General features: G+C 42.4%; 1 protein-coding gene and 1 long non-coding RNA gene across 2 annotated transcripts in view; both read left to right on the forward strand.

Moving 5' to 3' along the window:
- The window catches only part of SCIN (scinderin), a 155,093-nt gene that overhangs the window by 120,800 nt on the left and 13,740 nt on the right, over window positions 1-20,553 (forward strand). The gene's annotated exons all lie outside the window — the stretch shown is intronic.
- Window positions 14,766-20,553, forward strand: part of LOC121933521 — a 6,658-nt gene continuing 870 nt past the window's right edge. Inside the window, exons 1-2 of the long non-coding RNA XR_006104531.1 lie at window positions 14,766-14,805; window positions 15,759-15,951. This is a non-coding gene — a long non-coding RNA (uncharacterized LOC121933521). The remainder of the gene's footprint in view (window positions 14,806-15,758; window positions 15,952-20,553) is intronic.

Consider the following 20,553-nt stretch of genomic DNA (forward strand, 5'->3'; position numbering starts at 1 on the left):
TATGCATTGCACACAGACATATGCACAAATGTATGTAAGCAGTGGAGTCTGGTGGCACCAGTGTCAGTTGGGGTGGTGAATCTACCCTGGGGTTTAGTCCAGACTTTAAAGGAGGTATCATTGATGCCAAATCTGTTTTAAGGATAGCATTCAGCACTTCAGATAGTTGTTTTAAAGTTCAGACTAAAAGCTGAAGTTTGTGGAGAAGTTTCATTGTCTCCATCACATTAACGTTCACACATAGCCAACAATGCACAGAGCACATTGCTGCTAGCATCATATTTGAATTTTGGGGCCAAAAAGGTAATGTATCCCTAGGATACAATGATATGACAATTTGAAGAAAGCTCTGGGAAAGGGGGAGAGTAATGGGTTCAATTTTTAAGGACTCAAAATATAGAAAAATAGAGGAAAAGAGAATGATCTCTTGGTGTGGGAATCCTGAAAGGGAACAACCCGAGCATGGCAAGAATTGTTCTTCCCTGATTGATATTAATAACAGCTGAGAGTTGGCCACATTTTTTCAAGGGGAATGTGTGGCTCACAGCTTGCCTGCCATCTCCTCAGTATGTTCAACGCATTTCTTTTTTTAAAAAAAGTATTCAATTGAGAGATGTAGATCTATTGCCAGTGATTAAATTTGCTAAACAGAATGTCAGAAGCAGCATCTGCTGTTGTGTGTTGTACTGCAAGACTGCAGACTAGAGAGAGAGAGAGAGAGAGAGAAATGCTGCTGCCCGTGAAACATAAATCACTACAGCCTCTCTCTCTAGCAACATGTGCTGTCTGGACACAGCAATAAAAGTTTCATGACATTCTGCAATCAGACCAATGTGGGGTAATTTCACCCCTGTTCTTTTCAGTGTGAAGCTATATTTCTATAAATGCTAGTATCTTGAGAGCCAGCATAGTGTTTGGGTGTTGGACTATGACTCTGGAGACCAGGGTTCAATTTCCAGCTTAGCCATGAAACCCACTGAGTGACCTTGGGCAAGTCACACTCTCTCAGCCTCAGGGGAAGGCAATGGCAAACCTCCTCTGAACAAATCCTGCCAAGAAAACCCCATGATAGATTCACCTTAAAGTTGTCATAAGTTGGAAATGACTTGAAGACACAACAACAACAACAAGAACACCTTGCAACTGCAAAAGTACTACCCTTTCATGTCGCCCTAAATAGGCATGATTGTACAAAAGCCTGATTAAGATCACCGACTCTTTCTGGATTCCAAGTAAAATCCTTTAAACTCAAGGTGTTCTAACACCTTCATATCTCTCCTGGGCTGTTGACATTTAAATAATGGACCTTGCCTCATAAAACAAGAACAGTTATCACAAGTGGTTCCTGTTGGCAGTCCCCAAAATTAGCTCAATTAACTTATAAAGAGATTTCTGAATCACTTTCTTAAGCCTGTCAAATATTACCTTTGTGGGCAATATCTGTTAATCTTATCTCTCCCCGCTTATCTTTACTTTCATCCTAAGGAAGACTGATCAGTAGTGGCTTCTATGTCACTTGGATTGAAGCCATTCCAGCTTCAACCCTGAAAGGAGCGATCCAATGTGCTGATTTGGGGATAGGTTTTAACTTCTTAGAGAGTTGTTTTAAAGTTTGGGCTAAAACCTGGAATGGATTCACTGCCCCATTGACATGGAAGCCAGGAGCTGCCTCTGAGAGTGATACTTAAAGATTAAGGCTTGGTACAGACTGGCACAAAGTGCCGGCCTGGGCGGAGTCACGGCGGAGCATCCGCACGCTGGACACCTTGATTCCACCCTCCTTGTGCCATGATGCCACACACTGTTCTAGATGGCATGGCATCATGGCACGACCCTAGCACTGCATCTAGATTATGCAGTGCCAAAAGAGCATCACAAAGCCATGCTGCCACGACTGTGACACCCTTTAGGGTGCAAAAAGGACCTGCATTTTGTGACTCCTTTTTCCATCCTCCAGAGGCCGTATCAGGGCTGTGGCATGAAATGGCCATGGTCCCGATCTGGCCAGTAAAACTTGGGGCTGTTTGTACAGCCCTAACTCACTAGTTTTCAATAATACCTGGTTGTTTTTGTTTTGTCTTCTTGATGCTATTCTCCCCTAAAGAATCTTGAAAGAGACTTTGCAGATAAAATCATTCAGATGTGCTCTGACTTGCATGTTGAAGTTGATACAGGCCCAGTGGATATAATCTTGGCTACAGATTGTCTTGTGTTATTGGATACATTTCAGTTTATGCAGCCGGAGGATGTGGACTAGATTCTTGGAGAAGTAAAGACCAACACATGCACACTGGACTTGTGCCTTCCCTGTCTTATAAAAGCAGAGGAGACTGGCTGAATGGGTAAGGGGAGTACTGGATGCCTTACTACATCAAGGCAGGGTTTCATCCTATCTCAAAGAGGTGGTAGTCCAAGCTTTACGGAAAAGCCTTTGCTGAACCACATCATATTTACTTGTCTCTAATATCCTGTTTTTGGACAAGACTTGGGGATGTATGGTGACCGCCCAGTTTCAGCAGTTCCTGGATAAAATTATAATTGAGATCTGTTTCAGTCTGGCATCAGGTCTGCTTATGGAACAGTGACAGCTTGGGTGACTCTCTGTATGTTTTTGGGCACAATTCAAAGTTCTGGTTATGACCTTTAAAGACACAGGTGGTTTAGGTCCATACTATCTGAAATCCCATATCTCCCAGTATGAACCTGAGTCTTAAGATCCTCAGAGGGAGCTTTATTTTGGGCTCACCACCCTCACAGGCCCATCTGGGGAGGACATAGGAGGATCTGTCTTGGTGGCTTCTCCCTTCTATGTGAGGCTGGGCTGCCCCCCTCCCCCCCCGCTCTCCTTTCACTGGCAAGCAATGGTCTGTATGGAATGTATGATGACATCCCAAGTCCAGAGGTTCATTGATGAAATGGATTATGTAGCTCCATTTTAGTCTGGCTTCAGGCCTGGTTATGGAACAGAAACAGCTTGGGTCACCTTGTTGGGAGAAAAGCAGGCTATCAATTAAATAAATAAATAAAATTAAAGTTATAATTTAAAATGAGTTTGCATAGTTACATATCGTATCTGCCTGGGCTAATTTTATATTAGAGGCACAAAATTAGAATCTCTGATGAGACCACCTGTGTGTTTACTCTGGGATGAAACAGATGGGCCTGATAAAGTAGGCTGCGGCTGCTCTGGCGTGATTCATGCCAGGGCCACATCAACTGCACATGCCCGGCCCTGAACTGGACTGCTGCCACGGTTTTGAACTGGACCAACAAAAAGAGCAATATTTACCACTCCTCTTTGGTCTCTTTTTTTTGTAAAAGATGTGATCTCAGTGCAGTTTCTAGCCACAATTGGTGTGTACGTCATCTAAATGCTACACACTGAATGTGGACAGAAACTGGTTTATTTGGTCCATCTGTTTCAGGACTCAGTTTGCTGGCCAGAAATTTGTCACTTTAGATCACCCTGATCAATTTTTTTCATATTAAAACCAGGCTTGGCCTCAACAGAGCAGCAATAAAGAATGATTGACCTTCCAGGTATTTTGAACTTCAGCTCTTGGAAGAGATGCTGGGAGCTGTAATTCAAAAAATCTGGTCAGCCAAAATTTTCCCACTATGGATGAAAAAAATGCCTTCAAATAGAGAACTATTTCCTTGTGAAGTAGGGAATAAAGTAGTTCTCCTTTTCTGTATTTGCTTTAAAAGGTCAGGACAGTTTGTGTATGTAATTTCTGAGTGACCCTTCAGCATAAACTCTCCAGGTGACATGCAATTAAAAGTTTCAACAATAAAACAATATAAGACACAGAACCAGCAGCATGCAAGCTTTCCTTCCTAAATCCTGACCAGTCATTACTTATTGGCATTATGTTAATTCTAAAAGGCTCCTGTTTCCTTTAAAGTGCAGCCAACATCCCATTTATCAAAACGAAAGTTGATAGCAAACACTTGCCAAAGAGGTTCTTAAGAACAAGACGTAGTAATCTTCCTTTGCAATCGGTCCTTTTGGACTCTAACCCTTGTAATGAGCATGTCAAAGTCTTGTAGCTATGACATCATAGTGTATACTTTGCTTGGTGGAGCTTGGGTGCCAAGAACGCATTTCCTTTCCCACTGCTTTTTACACAGGGGCATAGTTACAGGGGTTTTCCTGGTGGAAGTGAACTCCCTATGAGTGGATGTCTTTACAACTTGCAAAAGCTGTGCCCTGGTGTAAGATAAACAGAACACTTTGTGCGTGCGCTGAACTCTGGCACTTACGTCTGGCCCTCCTCTTATTTGACTTTTGCCTTTCAAAGCTGAGAATAACAGAAATGGTGTGGAAGCGTATGCCCAACATTTAACAGAAGTGATTGGAAAAGTTACTTTTTTTGGAGAGAATGTCTACAATCAGGGTCTTCTCTTTGTTTGAGAACACATAGACATTTTTATTCTCATAGGTTTTTGATAAAGAGTCTTTTAATGGTTCTTGTTGTTGAACTTCCCCCCTTTCTTGTTATGTTTCAAAAATGATTTTAAGCTGCTATCATTCCAAACATGTTTTCAATATGATAACTTTCAAACTTTTTTTTAACATTCCTCTTTAATGTTATAACATTGTGGTTGTATTTGGCTTCAGTTCATGTTGTATCCAACTTTTGGTCTTGTACTGGGAAGAAGGCAGGATATAAATAAAGAGATAAATAACTAAGGGATGATGATGTTTATCCAATCCAGTGTTGGGCAAAGCATGGTTCAGTAGACTCCACATTTGTTGACTGTGAATACCCCTCCAGTCCCCCAAAGTGCCCCAAACCTCAACCTTTGGACTAATATGTTCCTAAGCTGTGCAGAGAGCACCCCAAATATATGGAAATACATGAAAATATTCTCACCACATTCCCAGAAGCCCATAACCGTGTTGTTGCATACCTTCAAGTCATTTCTGACTTGTGGCAACCCTAAGGCAAATGTATCATGGGGATTTCTGTGGCTAAGGACATTATCAGGGGGTGAAAAAGGACGGGAGTGAAGCAAGATGCTCCCGTCTTTATTATGTGATTGTGGGAAGATTATCAGATGACGTCCCATGGTGCCACTCTCATCCCATCCTTCTTCCATCAGTGAAGTGGAATGGCCCCGTAATTTTTTTATTGATGGCAGTTTCCAGTCAATAAAAAGTTACAGGCTCATTCCACTTCACTGATGGGTGAAGGATGGGATGAAAGCGAGGCCTTGGGATATTGTCTGATAATCTTCCCACAATTGCACAATAAGGACAGGAGCATGCCACTTCTCTCTCATCCTTTTTGCCATCTGATATTTCCATAACTCCTAAGAGTGTGTGACTCACCCAAGGGCAGCAAGTGGATTTCCATGCTGAGTGCATAATTGAAACCATGATTTACATAATAAGAATAAAATAATAAAATAATAATAATAAAATATAATAATAATAAATTTATTTATACCCGCCCTATGGCAAACCAATCCGGGTGTTGACAACAGTAAAATATAAAATAACAATTAAAAACACTTTATCCCTCCCCCCTAAGACAATAAAAACAGATAACATATTAAAAACACAACACAGCATAAACATGAAGCATCCTCTGAATGCCTGCCTTGAGTCGGTAATGGGCTGGATGAGGGAAAACAAACTCAGGTTGAATCCTGGATGGGGTCACACTTCCCCTGAAGGATGAAGTTTGCAGTTTGGGAGTACTTCTGGATCCATCTCTACAGTTGTCATCTCAAGTGGATGCGACAGCCAGAAGTGCTTGGTACCAATTTCGGTTGATATGCCAACTGCGTCCCTACCTCAACCGAAAGGACCTTGAAGCTGTGGTACATGCTCTGGTAATCTCTCATCTTGATTTCTGTAATGCGCTCTATATGGGGCTACCCTTGTATTAAGTTTGGAAGCTGCAACTAGTGCAGAACATGGCAGCCAGATTGGTCACCGGGTCCTCGAGATTTGACCATATAACATCCATTTTGAAAGATCTTCACTGGCTTCCAATTTACTTCCGGGCGCAATACAAGGTGTTGGTTAATACCTTTAAACTCCCATGTTAGGAGAAAGGTGGGACATTAAGTAAGTAAGTAGGTAAGGGGTAAAACAGACTGGCAGTAAGCGCCGGGTTGGGGGCAGCATCTGAGCTTGATGTTTAGACACTGCATGCTCTGATGCTGCCCCCATGCTCCTGGGAAGCTGCACAACTGACCATACATGCTGTGGCTTCATGGCATTTCAGTGGTATGGTGTTTACATGTGACACACCATCGAAATAGCGAAAAGCTGTGTGCAAATCAACCCGCTTTTGCAGGTTTTTTCCAACTTTTAAATCCCGTTTTTGCAAGCGATTTCCTCCATGTGATAAACTTCTCTCTCTCTCTCTCTCTCTCACGCATGCACGCACACGCATACACACACGTCTCCTTTGTCTCCCTCCTCTGGTACCAGAGCAAAGAGGGTGATGTGAAGATGCTTTCCCCTTTTTGCTCTCCTCTCACATGCCACCATGAAAGCTTTTCTCACCACTCCTGCATGACCCAGACATTTTCCTTTCCCCAAAGCCCCAACCCACCACTCAGTGAGGCAGTGCCACTAAAGGCAAGCCAAGGGCAACCTCTCTCTCCAACCTGACAGGGTGGCAACCCTGCAGCCTGCTATCTTCTTTCCTAGCCTCCCCTTTCTCCTCTTGTGAGGCTACACTGGCTCTCAGCTTGGCCAGAGAGCTGATGCACCCCTGTATGCACAATAAGGTTTTGGTGCCAACAAGCGCTCTTATCCCAGAATGGGTCTGAAAGTGTGTAAGGTAAGATTGCAATTTCTGTTGTATCCCATTTTTACAGGAAACAAAGGTAGTGGTAGAGGGCCTCGTGCAATAAGGCCTTAAGTAAATAAATAAATGGTGAGCACTGTTGCTTTAAAAAGGTCATACATTTTCAGTGTGGCAGCATGGTACAGTGGTTTTAGTGTTGGACTAGGACTTTGTGAAGCTTGGGTTCATTTCCCTGTTCAGTCATGGAAACCCACTGGGTGACCTTGGGTAAGTTCTCTCATAGCCTCAGGGGAAGGCAGTAGCAAACCTCTGAACATATCTTGCCAAGAAAACCCCATGCTTGGTTTCCTTATAGTCACCATAAGTTCACACACACACACATGAAGGTGTATAACAAACAACAAATTTTTGGATGAAATATTTATGTTTTGTATATGTTTTTCCACTTTTCAAACCTTGTTTTATGTTAAACGTATGCATTTTTAGCTTCCTGTATTTTAAAAATGTTCCCACAGTTTAGGGCATATTTTGTTTCTTCAAAATGCACAAGAAACCTTGTGAATGGGCTGATTTTGAAGACAGGGTGCATTTTGTCTCACAAAGCCTCAGAAAGTACAAAATGGATGCTTTGATTGAGAATAAAATTGTTTTCTATTCCTATTCAGCTCCTATTGAGTGTCAACCAACCCTTCTGTGATTATTATCAGCTGCAATCTTTAGACTTCTGAAGTAGATACCTCCAAGTTTTAAAGACAACTTTGTAACAGGCAAGTAAATGTGAAGCCAATATAAAAATCTCACTTGTTTGTGCTCTGTCTGTGTGTCAAAGCAGGAGCTGGGATAAGACTTTGTTATTTTTGTCCTACACCATTCAACACCTATTTTTCTCTCTCTTTCTGTCTCTTCCTTTTAAGAGGAAACATTCTCATTTGTTTTTTACAAGTTAAGGTTGGGTTTCCTTTGTAGCAACCACCACGCCTCCCCTGATGATGACATAATAATTTGTCTTGGAAATGTTCCCTCTTGGAATACAATCTACAGTAAAATCAGTTTGTCCCACTTCTAAAGTTCTGGATGTGTTGCCAGTTCTGTAACCAATCAACTAAAGAAGCCCAAGCTTGATGTCACTGACTGGGAGGGGTAACTTTTCACAGAATTTAGAAACGTTCCTTTTTTAGGCAACAACTCCCAGTTAAAAGCATACAGGAGGGAAAAAATTGAAGATGTAAGTCATAGGCCTGCATTTTGCTGTTTTTGTTCTCAGTTCAGATGTCATGGAGGGGTATTTCTTGCAGGCTGGCACCGCCTTCTCTGGCCATATGGCTATGGGAAATTCTCAAAGTCCAGGAAATTTAACATCCATTTGTAACACAATAAGATACTTCCTTTGCAATCCAGTATGTCTCCATCCTTTGTAGAAAAATCAGAGAAAAATATATTGAGGGGGAAGAAAAGATGGCATAGTCGCACAATGCTTTTAAACTATGAACAGCAGGAATCTTCTATCTGGAAGCACCCAAAAAGTAACTGTAAACCAGTTATGTGGTGGCCATTGCCTTCCTCTGAGGCTGTGACTTGTCCAAGGCCATCCAGTAGGTTTTCATCCCCAAGCAGGGAATCAAGCTCTGGTCTCCAGAGTTGTAGTTTAATGCTCAAACCATTACACTGTGTTGGCTATACTTGTATATAAATTGCTCCCCAAATCCCACTATCATAGAGTGATCTTTTCTCTCCCCCCCCCCACCAAAAAAAAAAAAAAAAAAAAAAAAAAAAAAAAAAGGAAAGAAAAGAAAAGAAAAGAAAAAAAGAACAGAAAAGTAATACTGCCCCTTGAATGAGAACTTGGAAATGTTACTTTTCCCAATACAGTAGCTGGTTAGAGGATTCTGTCAGCTGTGGTCCAAACCCCCCAGAATGGTTTGAAGCACTGCCTGCAATTTGTTTGAGAGAATTGTTCTGTGTGCAGCACACATCACATTATTTGTCATGATGGATGCTGCTCAAGCTGATGGAAGGACACATTAGCTGGCATGGGGATCTCCTTCCTACCATTCTTGCCCAGGCAGAAGGAAGGAACTCTTCTGCTTTCTCTGCTTTTCTACTACCAGCAGGAGAGGCTTGCATTAGAATTTCTCCTCCTTTCCCAGAAGTGAAGCCTTTGATCCTTTTGTGACTTTTAGACAAGGTACAGCAGTCAGCAAGAAGGACAATGTACCAATAGTCAGAAGGCCTGCAGAGAGTTCATTCTTTCTCCCTTGCTTGGATTGTCATTCTTTTAAAATACAAGTTTTTCCTTAGCTGATATGCAAACAAGAACAAGGAAGCAATAAAAGCTGTTACGTGGGTTCAGTCGGCACACGGAGCCACAAATGAGTCGATGGACCTTGAACACTTTGTAAAAAGAGGCATTGCCTTGGAACCTCAGCTGATTATTTCCATTTATATAACTGTAAGAGCTGTTTGAGCAGCCTGATTTGACACAAGGCAGATATTAAATTCCAGGATCCAGCTTGCAGCAGCAAAGGAATGAAACCAGGCCACTTTCTTTGTGAGCTGGAGGATTTGGATTTCATGGGGAGGGCAGTCTACACCATCTAATTGTTTATCGGATGCGTCTGGCTGCTTCTAGCTTTATGGCAGATTTGAAATGTAGCCTGGAAGACTCATCCCTGCCTTGCAACTGAAACTGAACGACAACGTGGGAGCGACCAAGTCAACACTAATCTGTGTCAGAGGCTGCAGAAGCAGCTTAAGCATTTTAAAACAGCACTCCATAATGATGGTGATGCAAACTTAGTGGGGTAGAGGTTTCAAAACACCAGCCGGTCCAATTGTGGCCTTGTCTGCATTGACATCTATCATACCAGAAAGGAACAGTCTTTGCCTTTGAGCATGTTTGTGTTATTCTTTTTATATAGGACAAGGTTGGGAGTTGTGCAACCTGTTGGCCACATGTGGCCTCCCCAAGGCCATTTTTATAGTCCTGAGGGGAAAATTATAGCAATTTCCACCCCTCAAAAATGAAAAAAAAAAGGCTCTGGGATATGGGGTGGTTGAGGCAGAATTCCTTTTAAAAACAAGCCCTGCTTCCCCATGCAGTGAATGACTACTGTAGCAAATGCAACTTCTATTCCGTAGCTAGTGAAGAGCAAAGGAATTGGGAGAAATACCTGGATATATTCTCATAACCAGTCACAGACTGAGTACATCTTACATTGAGATCCACTCAGGTCCTTTGGGGGTCTCAGCAAATGATGTCAGTGATTTGCATCTGGCTCTTGAAATATAGCCAGATGCTTCTCCAATTCTTTCCACACTTCACCAGCAATGTAGTTGCCGTGGTGGTGGTGGTGATGGTGGTGGTGAACTATTGTAGTGACCTGGTGAGTTAAGGGGTGGTCAGAGTGGGGGGAAGAATGAAATATCTACTTTTAATATATATATATATATATATATATATATATATATATATATATGCATGTAAAAAGTGGACTTACACTTGGGTATGAAACTACCAGGATGCTCGCCATTGTGTGTTGAAACTTGAAAACATTATTTCTGTTCTAAATTGGAATGGACCCATTGTAGTCCCTAGAGAGCATGGAGGTCAAACTAAGGGCCCCAGACTCCCAGTTTACCTGCTTCTACTATAGCAGTGGTTCCCAACCTGTGGCTCAGGACCCCTTTTGTGGAGTAGAACAACCTTTTCATAGGAGTCGCCTAAGACCATAGGAAAACTCATATTTGCATATAGCAATGAAAATAATTTTATGGCTGGAGGTAGGGTTGCCATAGTGCCGGACCTCCAAACCGGGAAAAATGTAGGACAAAATTTTCAAATGTAGGACACACAAAAATGTGTCCTACATTTGAAAATTTTGTCCTACATTTACCTCGCAATCGCGGTGGGGAGCGGAGGCCAAGCGGTGAGGGGAAGCCTCCATTTAAGGAGGCTTTCCCTCCCCACCTGGGCCCCGGGCCTCGCCGCGATCGGAGGCCAGGATCGGGGCCTCTCCTTGTTCCTGGCCCCCACAGGGACCAGGAAGGAGGCAAGGGGAGCGCCGGCCATCGCCGGGGCCTCGCCTCATTCCTGGCCCCCGCAGGGACCAGGAAGGAGGCGAGGGGAGCGCCGGCCATCGCCAGGGCCTCGCCTCGTTCCTGGCCCCCGCAGGGACCAGGAAGGAGGCGAGGAGGCTGCAGGGAGGCGGGGAGGTTGGTGCGGTTGCGCCCAAGAGGCGCCGCCTCCCTGCAGCCTCCTCCGCCCCAGGCCTCGCTGCCCTCCTTTTCCTCCGCGCGGCCATGCGCGGTGGAGGAGGAGGAGGGCAGCGAGGCCCCAGGGTTGCCTAGCAACCCCGCTGCAACTGGGCTTTACCTGGTTTTTGGCTGCACCCGTGCCGTGACCGGGCAGGTGCCGCCAAAACCGGGAAAAACCCGGTTGCAGCCGGGTTATGGCAACCCTAGCTGGGGGTCACCACAACATGAGGGTCGTGACATTAGGAAGGTTGAGAACCACTGTACTATAGCATTACAGTATATGTGATGTGAACCCAAAGAACTACTAAAAGTTGCTCCCAGATAATGGTTCCAAAATTTGTTTTGTGCTATGCATTTATAGGCCAACATTTGCTCCCCCAAAACTGTGCAAGTTTTTAAATTCTCCAGAACTTGTCATTAGGTGAAATGGGGGCTGTGGGAAGTAAGCACGTACACACAATGAGTTGTGGTTGTACAGCTGCCCTGGAATTTCATTTACAAGCTAGCTATGTTAGTCTGTTGCAGCAAAAGACAACAAGGAGTCCTGTGGTACCACAAAAACCAACAGATTTAATATAGCATGAGCTTTTATAGATTGTAGCTTATTTTACAGCATTTAATTCATTCAGTAAATGAGACCTGAGAGGATGCTGCAGATATTAAAACACACTGGTGTTGCTAATGAGGAAAGTTTAATTCAGAATATAATTCTTCTACACCAGGAGACAGAAAGATCTCCAAACAGTCTTGTGCTTAACCAATAAAATAACTGTAGAGAATGATTAAATATCCAATTTTTCCAAAGTTAACTATGCTTAAGTCCCAGGCACATGCAGACTTTGTACTTTTTAACTGTTCAAATTATGAGTGCCCTCCTCCCCCAAAATCTGGGAGCACCCCTTGCTTCTTTTAATAGGGAGATATTTTCCTCTTCAAGCTGGAAGTTGTCCTCTTTCAATCAACTTTGTAGTAGAAGGACAAGCAGCAAAATTCAAAGGCGGCTGTCTGGTGGGTTTCCTTTATTCAAGACAAAGGGAAGGGAATAGAGCACAAGGGAAGTCTGGCTATGAGCCCATTGTGTTGGAAGGGAACAGATTGGGATGTCTCCTCTGCTTAAAGATTGTCACAGGGGTCAAAGGGAAGAGCTCTGTCATGGAGGGGGCAGAAAGGTTTGCTAGGCAAACCCTAATCTTCTGTATCTGGTTGATCTTAAACATCCTTGACAGCCTGGCCAGCTTAACCTGTGGCCACAATCCAGTGCAGTTTATATCACTCAGTTAATATCAGTGGTACAGAGAAGCTAATCTCCTTACAGCATGTTTGCCTAGTCTTGTCTTGTCTTTTGCTTCATTTGTACCTACCTGCATGGTTTTGTGTGTGTGTGTGTGTTTAAATTTAGTACTAGCTGTAAGTTATTTACTTTCTTGCAAAAACAAAAACCTTGAATGAACAGGGCAGCAGTGGAGGATGGTGGGTTTGACGTGAGGGTGGTGATGAATCTACTCTGGGTTTAAAATCTGAACTTTAAAGGAACTGCCCAAAGCCCTAAACCCATGGTGGGAATAGGATTAGCACCTTTGATAATTCCATTAATATTTTGGTTAGAGCCTGTAGTGGATTCAGCTTTGCTCTGTCTCTGGCTGTCCTTTGCCAGTTAGGATTTTCTAGCAAGGAAGAGGAATGGGGCAGGGCAAGTTAATGCCTAGACCACTCTATGAACTCATGTCCAATAGTGAGAGGCTCTAGACCACTGAGACCAATGTAGGTAGAATAATAGAATAATAGAGTTGGAAGAGACCATAAGGGCCATCTAGTCCAAGCCCCTGCCTGCAGGAACACACAATCAAAGCACCCCAGACAGATGGCCATCCAGCCTCTGTTTAAAAACCTTCAAAGACGGAAATTCTACCACACTCCAAGGCAGCATATTCCACTGTCAAACAGCTCTTACTATCAGGAAGTTCTTCCTAATGTTGAGGTGGAATCTCTTTTCCTGTAGCTTGCATTCATTGCTCCCTCTCCTAGTCTCTGGAGCAACAGAAAACATATTGCTCCATCCTCAATATGATACCCCTTCAAATATTTAAACAGGGCTATCATATCACCTCTTCACCATATCTTCCTCAGGCTAAACCTTTCTAGCTCCCTAAGTCACTCTTCAGAATTCTTGACTGCTGTCCAAGATGGCTATGGCTTCTGGGAGTTGAAATCCAAAATACTCAAAGGACCAAAGTTTGGAAATTATTGTTCTGGATGGTTCTGGGAGTGTAATTCCCCACTTTAAAATCCAACAACTATTCAGCCCCCATCTAACACTGCATCACTAAAATTTGCAGAAGTAGGAGGGAAGGCTGTAGGTGTGGCTGGAGAGGTGATATGCATTCCAGTACTGTGCTGAATGGACCAATGGATTGGTTGGGGATCTGGCCTCTTGTTATCATTCATAACCACATTCCTATGGAACACAAAGGCTGTCCATGAGCTGTGTCTTTCCAACTAGTATGCACAGTCACGGAAACCCACTGGGTGACCTTGGGCAAGTCATATTCTCCTAGGCTTAGAGGAAAGCAATGGCAAACCTCTAAATCAATCTTGCAAAGAAAACTCTAGGAAGGGGATTGCTATAGGTCAGAGTTGACTTAAAGGCACATAACAATCACAAGTTTTCAAGGAATCATCTTGACAAAAGCCTGGTATTTGCACATCACATCATGCCATTGCTCACCCCTTTAGATTTGCTAATTTGATCAATATAAAAATTACTATGTGGGAGAAAAATGTGTTTCTACCCAGCTCAGTCTATTCAAGGAGAAATTTAAAAGAGCCCACAATGCTTTCAGGTAGTCATATTTAAAAAAGAAGGGAGAGATCATGCCGGCCTTTTTCATGCAGGCTTAATAGAAGGCTATGATCTAGGTCAGGGGTAGGCAATCTTTTTGAGCCGGGGGCCAGGTTGCTGTCCCTCAGACAACTAGAGGGCCGAAGCCAAAAAATAAATAATTAAATAATTTTTTGAAAAAATTAAATATATAAATAAACAGGACAAATGTAGGACAAAATTTTCAAATGGAAGACACTTTTTTATTAAAAAAAAGGACACGCGAAAAAAATCGCTCATTTTTAATCTTTTATTGATGATTAGTGAAAATAAGGATGTAAAGAAAAGAAAAACCAAATAAAAATAAAATTTAAATTTTTTTTTTTAAAAAATTGAGAAATGAAATGGTAGACAAGTACGTGGGAAAAAAAATGTTAATATAAATACATGTTTCTGAGGCTTCTATAGACAATTGCCCCCCAAAGGCCCCGGCGGTAATCGGCGGCAGGACCGGGCTGGGGCCGGTCCCAACGCCTCGCCGGGCCGCATCCGGCCCGCAGGCCGCAGGTTGCCTACCCCTGATCTAGGTAAACACAAAGAAATACACTCTTCTCCCTCTGTGTCTGTTTTTGGAGATCAAGGTTCATTCTGGGATCCTTTTAAAAGGGCTCTTCCAGTAACTGCTCTGGGTGTGTCATTCAATGTGTTCTTCTTTGATAAAGTATCCTATTTCCCAGAACAGAAAGCAGATGTTACTCCTGCTTGGCAAGTAATTTATATCATTACAAAGATTTCGTTTTTGTAAAGAAGAAAAAAAAATGCAGAAAGTACTAAAGTAGTTGACTCCTCTTTTTTGACAGTGGTTGAACTAGATGTTAAGGAGCATGCATATCCCCCATATTTAATCCGTTTTCCTCTCCCACAACAGGGTTTCCTTGGAGATATGTGCCTCAGAAATCGGAGGTAAGCCATTGTTTACCTTCCAGTGACCCGGGACAAAAGAAAGCAAGCTGAATGGAAGATACACAGTTGATATATATTACATGCAACAACAAACCAATGACTTTCATGAACGTGTGCTAAAGTGATCAAGTCACTTGATCTGAGGTCCACAGTCCTAAGTTTACAGATGGAATGACATCACTTGCCACCATATTTCTTCACCTGTGGCTACTGCCCTCAATCTGTGGACCATCACATGGCTACATGTAGCCTGTTAGGGTTGACTATGCATATTAAGCATCTCAGAGCCTTAGAAAAAGAATGTATGCCCTCTACTGAGTGTCTTCCTTTAATTTGGATATGGCTATGGATAACTGCAGGGATGGGCAACTCTAGGTGGTTTTGGTCTACAGTTTCCAACAGCCTTAGCCAGCATAGGTAAAGATGGGGGATTGTGAGAGTTGTGGTTCATAGGGCATGAGGATGATAGTTGCCCACCCTTGAAACAGATGGATCACTCTAATTTGACTCCAAGACAGTTTTGCGTTCATTCATTCATAAATTTATTTTTCCTGTGTTTGAATGGGTCTCCAAACTTTTAAGTAACATACACACAGAACTGAATGCTTAGCTCAAGATATATCTCGCACACGTTTCATCCTACAGTATGATTTTTTGTCTAAATGTTATTACAATCTTTCTGCCAAGAACTGGATTGCAAAATTTAGAGAACTCTAAATTCCAAAGGATAATGTTTTTCTATTTCCACACATTCCTCTAGGAAGTGTAGATCAGTTCAGCTTGCTTTAAAAAGTGGACAGAACAATCACCATCATCATCATCATCATCATCATCATCATCATCATCATCATCATCATCATCATCTCAAAATTGTCTCTAAGTGTGGCTGACTTGTCATCTCAAGGAGCCTCTCTGACTTTCATTACAACTGTGAAACTGTCTCCCTTATCTAGATATGAAACATCAGGCTAGTGGCAAACATCAGGGTAGTGGACGGCATCAGTTCTGGAAAAGAAGCCTGGGCCAACTTCAGATAAGGCAGAAGTTCTCAATTTCCTCTTCCATCTGTAAATTGTTCTTCCCTCTGAACTGCAGGAAGAGGAAGTGAACATGGTGGGGAAAGTCCTCCCTGTTTCAAGCTTTCTGGTAGGAGAAACCAACTTTACGCCCTCTGTGTGTTTTGGAGTACATGTCCCATAATCCTTGACCTTTGGATATGTTGGCTAGGCTGCTGAGAGTTGTAGTCCAAAAAATCTGGAGGCCCCAGGTTTCCCATTCCAGACCACAGCTGAGAAGTGTATTGTTCATTTAGTGATAGTGCTGGACTATCAGGGTGACCAGATGTCCTCTTTTTCCAGGACATGTGCACTACATTTCAACCTTCTGTTCAGGAGGAATTTGAAAATGCCCTCCAATTAACATCTACACACATTTATATTAGTGTTTTTGGCTTTCATCTTGTAATATCCTACATTTTTCTTTAATGTCTTACATTTTGCATTGCCTTGTCCTCCTTTGCGGTTATGACATCTGGTCACCCTGGACTTTGTGGCTGATTGGTGGTTTGAGCCACAGCTTCAAAGTAAGGAATTAGAAATAACATAGGCTGCATCCACACTGTAGAAATAATCCAGCTATGGCTCAGTACTATGGAATTCTGGGAATTGTAGTTTTGTGAGAAATTTAGTCTTCTCTGTCAGAGAGCTTTGGTGCCACAATAAGTTACAATTCCCAGGATTCCTGCCCGCTGAGCCAGGGCAGTTAAAACAGTGTCAAACTGGATTATTTCTGCAGTGCGGATTGGACCTATTCTTACTTTAAGGACAGTAAGACAGACTTGGGAATGACCGAAGTGATCCAGGACAGGAGCCAGAATTTTTTGCTTGCAGCATATGATTGGAATAACAGCCAGCCTGTCATTAAAAGTTGCAAATGCAAAGCAGAATTGAAATGTATTGCTCGGCTCCTTGCATTTGCCTCCAGCAAAAGAGTGCCTGAGCAGTTGCTGATTGTGATATGCCTCAATACAATGGAGACAGGTGATGGGTATGAATAATGCTCCAGTCTGCCTTGCCTGTGTAAACTTTCCCACCTCCTTTATTCTCCTGGACAGGCAGACATGTGGGACTCTGCTGTGTCAACAGCAATTCCACTCCTGCCTCTTTCCTCTTGCACTCAGCCTTTCGTTATTTGCATGTGAATCCACTTGTAGGCCTGCTCATGAGGCGGTGTCTGACCTGCTAAAATACGGGTCTCCGAGCCTCTCAATCATCTTATTATACATAACAGCTAAATAAGTCTGCTTGCCTGAATATAAATGGCTGTCAGACAGAGGGAAAGGGCAGATGGAGAGCCTCATGTGAGGCTTCTGCTGGAGGCAGCACGCTGGCCAACTATTTTGAGCCAGTAAATGACAGATTTTGCACGAAGTGGAGAAACTGAGGGAAAATTCCCAATGGAGTGCAAGTCACTCTGGGAAACTGAAATGTCTCCACAGTGTCCCAGAGTAGTTCATAAACAACAGCAACAAAAAGCAAGCTAAACTGATCTACACTTCCCCGATGAATGTGTGGAAGTAGAAAAACACTATCCTTTGGAACAAATCTTGAGGCTATGCCGCCCTGTTAAATAATCCTATACGGAACATCTTTTACAAATAATAATAAATAATAATTTGTTTTATTTCTATACCGCTATTCCAAAGATCATAGCGGTGAACAGCAAGTAAGCTAATTAGCAAGCAAGCTAATTTGCCCCCAACAGTCTGGGTACTCATTTTAGTGACCTCGGAAGGATGCAAGCCTGAGTCGAGCTTGGGCCCTTTTGCTGGTTTTGAACTCACAACCTTGTGGTTTTGAGTGAATGGCTGCAGTACAGGCATTTAACCACTGCGCCACCAGGGCTCCTTTTTTAAATAAATAATTTTATCTTAATTTTAGTTACTGGACCCACATCCAGAACTGGCATTTTTGTGGAATTTTTTACCTGAAGAGAATATTGCTCATGCCATCCTTCCTTTATTTCTTTAAAAGTAAACATCACTGAGTTCAGTGGGTTTACTAGTCACAGATAAATATGTGTAGGATTGCCTTATGAATTTTGCTATTTTGTTCATCTGGATAAAGTACTGAAATACTCCCAGTGCTAGCTTTGAAGGAGAGAGATGTTTTGTGTGGCGATATAAAAGAATCAGCGTATGGACATGTTAAATGGGTGTAGTGGGCTGCATGGAAAATCATAACAATCACCGTAAAAAATGTGGTGGAAGAGGCTCCCAAACTTCAGAGTTTCTTTATTTGACTTGCTTTCTAGCAGACTATTGAGGATGATGGGAACTGTAGTCCAACACACCAGAAGGACACCAAATTGGGGGAAGGCTAATACTTTAGCATTTTGTACTGAGGTGCTCTCTTCTGCTCTACTGTGTCTGTTGTGGCTTCAGTCAGGTGGATGTTTGTTAAATATTGGTCAAGACCCTGATTGAAGCTGGTGGAACGTACAGTGCAAGGCAGCATTGCAGGTACATCCCTGTGCACAACCCATCCCCAAATTGTAGTTCAGTTGGTAGAATTCAAGGATATAGCCTTGTTAGTCTGTAAAATCAGTATGCAAAGAGATCTTGTAGCGCCACTGATTTGTGCACAAAATGCATCTGAGGAAGTGTAAGTCTACAAAAGCTTAGGCTGCCAATTGCTTTCTTTCAGTTAGTCACAAAGGTGCTACATGATCTCTTTACATACTTAGTTCAGTTGGTAACATGAAAATTTGACAAATGCCATGAAGAATTGCCCCCATTCTGCTTTTCAGTGAGAACAGTTGAAAATTATTTATCATTCATTAATCTCTCCTGACCTCTTTCCAAAGAAGTAGCCATGTTAATCTCTTGCAGCATAAAAAAGAGGAAGGGAGGAGAAAAAATGTGGCAGTCTCTTGAAGACTAATTATTTTTTACTTTAGCATGAGCTTTCATTGATATAAACCTACTTCTTCAGATGCAGTACTGAGTGGTATTAAGGACACAGATATAAATCATATATATATGTGGGAGTGGGACAGAATGTAATAGGATCCAGAAAGATACAAATCATGTCCATTGCCCTAATTTTTCAAAAGTCTGGGTGAAGTGATACAGGTCTTTTAGATCTTTAAGTGGTCAGTTAGTGATGATGATTTGAGAAAGCGATAAATCTGATTACCAAAAGTCAGTTTCCCTGGGTTCAATCACCAGTTTCCCAGAGAAACAGAGAGAATGTGCTCTCTTTCATTACATTCTTCTCCATTCTGCTATGAAGATGTTGAAGAAATCAGGCCTCTTTTATTTAATTGGTACCTTGCTACTCAAAGTTGAATGGGACTCTGCAACTGACAATAAGATCAGAAATCAGAAAACAGCATGGGGGGATTGCTTCACATCTCTGAGGATGTTCCCTTCATGGCATTAATGAGGCCAATTAGCAATTTGTCTTTATGTTCGGTATCCCTTGAAGGAAAAGAAGGAAAAGAAGCCATTACTCCAAATGACAAAAGAGATTATAGTACTTTTATGGCTTTTGCTAACCGACAGATGTTTGTTGGCCAGTGCAACAAAATGTATTGATTCCTTAGGGCATGGGCTTTTCTAGAATAAAGTAATGCACTGTGAGTGTGGGTGATCTCTTTGCCTCCGATGGGCCTTTGTTAATGCATCGATATCAAAGCAAATGAACCGCTCAGAGCCCAGGGAGCCATAAATTGCTCCATTGCTGCAAGGCAACACAGAATCCTGAATCAAAGTTAAGACTAAGAAACTTTTTTTAAAAAAAGAACTAGCTTTCTTCTATGGCTAGCTTCTTTTTTAGATGCATGGAGTATTTGCTGACATGTACAAGATGGATATGTGTGTATGTGTGTATGCTCTGGACCTTCAAGTCATTTCCAACTCATGGTGACCCTATCATGGGGTTTTCTTGGCAAGAGTTGTTCAAAAGAGGTTTGCCATTCCCTTCTGAAGCCGAGAGCGTTTGGCTTGCACAGTGCATTTCATGGCTGAGCTGGAAACGGAACCCTGTTCTCCAGAGTTGTAGACTCAGACCACTGCACCAAGCTACTGAGCTCAGATGTTATTCTCCATCCACCAACAGTCAAAGTTCTGCATTTCTTGCAAAAATAGAAAGTCAAAAAGATGAGTTCTTGCCAATAGATCAAACAAGACCGGATTCCCTTTTATTCCCTATTGTATCACTATATACCCGTCCTAGCCATTCATTTTGAGGAACTCCAGATCTTGTAAGTGTGCTGTAAAGTTAGTGAAGCAGCTATCAATAAAAAGAACCCTTCCCATCTCCTGGATATCAAAACAAATCCACCACTTTGGAAAACCTCTCAGGCTCCTCTGATGGGCTATTAAATTTTTTGTTTCCAATGGAATCACCCTGCCTTGGGATTAGTATTAAATATGACTGGAAAACCTAGCCTCTTTGTCACAGTCACTGCTTTCTACAGTGATGGTCACCCTTAGGCTTTAGTTTGAGTTGCTGTTCAACTCTCCTGGTAGCATCCCCAAGATGGGTGCTCTTAAACTTTGCAGTTTAAGTCGTTCCCGCTTCCCATGGAACCTTCTTCACGACAGGTAGCTATACCCCTTAATCTAGTCCTTAAACTCTACTATCTCTTTCACCTTTCCATTTCATTCAGCTTTGTATTCTGGATGTTAGAGTGAGTTACTTTTGTATGTGTGCTGTTTCATATTTCCCCAAATATAAGTTTTTT

Source organism: Sceloporus undulatus, chromosome 6 (assembly GCF_019175285.1).
Source record: "Sceloporus undulatus isolate JIND9_A2432 ecotype Alabama chromosome 6, SceUnd_v1.1, whole genome shotgun sequence".
Classification (NCBI taxonomy): domain Eukaryota; kingdom Metazoa; phylum Chordata; class Lepidosauria; order Squamata; family Phrynosomatidae; genus Sceloporus; species Sceloporus undulatus.